This window comes from Ceratosolen solmsi, unplaced genomic scaffold (assembly GCF_000503995.2).
Source record: "Ceratosolen solmsi marchali unplaced genomic scaffold, CerSol_1.0 scaffold13, whole genome shotgun sequence".
NCBI classification, from domain to species: Eukaryota; Metazoa; Arthropoda; class Insecta; order Hymenoptera; family Agaonidae; genus Ceratosolen; species Ceratosolen solmsi.
In genome coordinates this window covers 8,861,569-8,863,570 of record NW_011948418.1, presented here as the reverse complement: position 1 = coordinate 8,863,570, position 2,002 = coordinate 8,861,569, and positions in this window count along the sequence as shown.

Here is a 2,002-nt window from a genome sequence, read left to right as displayed (position 1 = left end):
GAGAGAGAGAGAGAGAGTGAGAGAGAGAGAGAGAGAGAGGGGGGGGGGAGCGTGTGACGCCGGCTCGTATCAAGCGCGCGCACGACCCCCGCAGTATCAAGCGACGCGCTCGAGTCTTGGCATTCGGGGGAGGGGGGAGGGGGGTGGTGGTGATGGTGGTAGGGTGGTTGGTTGGGGCTGAGCGAACGCACTCCACCGCCCGCGCAATAAAATTGCCGACGGCACACGGCATATATCGATCAGACGAAAGCGCTGGCGCACGATAAATAGAGAGGCAGTGGAGAATGGCGAAGACGAGGCGCCGCGGGATTTCACCTTCTTTCTGCCTGAGCGCGAGGGGAGGGCCGCCTTTATTGCATTTAATTAACCCCGCACTCCGAGAAGACTACGGAGTTTCCCGGCCTTGTGCCACCTCTCCTGATGAGAGTCTATCGGCTATGGTTGGGATTGCTGGTTAAGCGCGAGAGGCCCTGGGGTGGAGGTAGGACGGTTGCGGGGCGATGGGGGTGGATGAAAGATGAGCGAAACGAGGAGCTTCGGCTGAGAGCTAAATTTTCCTATTTTTTGCTTTTCTTTGCATTGCTGTAATTGCCTTGAGAAGCGAAACGCTGACTCGCGAATTTATTGCTAATCATTGCACTCGATCGTTGGAAGGCCGACGGATGCGGACGCGCCTCCTTAACTCTTTAAAGCATCTAAAGGGAATGTGCGTTTTTTCATTGACAATACCCAATGTATTGGGGATCGCTCAACACGGTACTTAACCCTTAACTATCCGATGCACAAAGTCTTTTTGTTTAAGACTAATTGGTGGAATATCTTGCCCAATACCCTTAATTAGCCGCCGAATCGGATATGGCGCATTCGTGTAAAAATTAATTTTGAAGAAGGAGATGAATACAGAGAGACTGTAAATATCGTTATTAAGCTGAATTGTTTAATTACATTCATTTCGCAATCGTGTGACATTATCAAAATGTACCACTTAATGAGGCGCAATAGCTTTTCTCATAAAACGCTCAATTTGCCTTTGGCACTTGGTATTTGTATTTAATTAGATGTAATCATATCACATTAATTATTATTAATAAAATTAGTGTACATTAGGGTGGCTTTTTAACTACGAGGTATGTTAGATATTTTGTGCATTCAATTAAATTGAAAGATAATTTAAGTTTTAAAGATTTTAGCACTACGTTCTAAGAAAGAAACTATATTTTTCTATATTTTTTCCTTTTAACGTAAGGGCATATGCCTAAGTATAGTAAATAAGATATGTGTTATTTGTCTATGTAAAGCTTTTTTTTTTTGCTTCGAGCTTTCTTTTTTAAAAATTTTAATATTACATGCGTTAATATATAGTAGGTATATATCTTATTTTTGGGTCAATTTTTGAAAATGTAATTTTTTTTTTTTTTTTTTTTTACTTACTATAAATCTTTCGCGTTCTACATTTAACTGTACAATGTTTTGGAGTCCCGATGATTTATTTAGGTGCGTTTTTTCAAACTGTCATTGCGTTATCAATAAAAATATAACCATACTTAATAACTTAAATGTTGTGATGTAATATTAATATCATTACGATATAATTGGAGGGAAACGATATTGCGGGTCTAATGAATAAAATAAATCCATATGTGATGAAAAGAAAAGGTAAAATATTAAAAAATATAAGTTCATACAATCACAAGAGTTCCAACGTTATTCATTTAATCCTAATAATCCATTGAAAAAATTCATGTATTTGCAGTTTTTAAAAATAACTTTTGAATCGACTTTGTTTTTATATCATTACAAGTATTTATACGTAATAATTTATAAAAGGCGGGACCAATAGTTTGCAACATATTTTGCACGTCTGTATTAATATTCCGAAAGAGTAAACTTTAATTTAACCAGTGGTATTGTTTATCAAGTAAAATTAACGAAGCGATTATCGTTATTACTATTATTACTATTATTATTATTATTATTATTATTATTATTATTATTATTATTA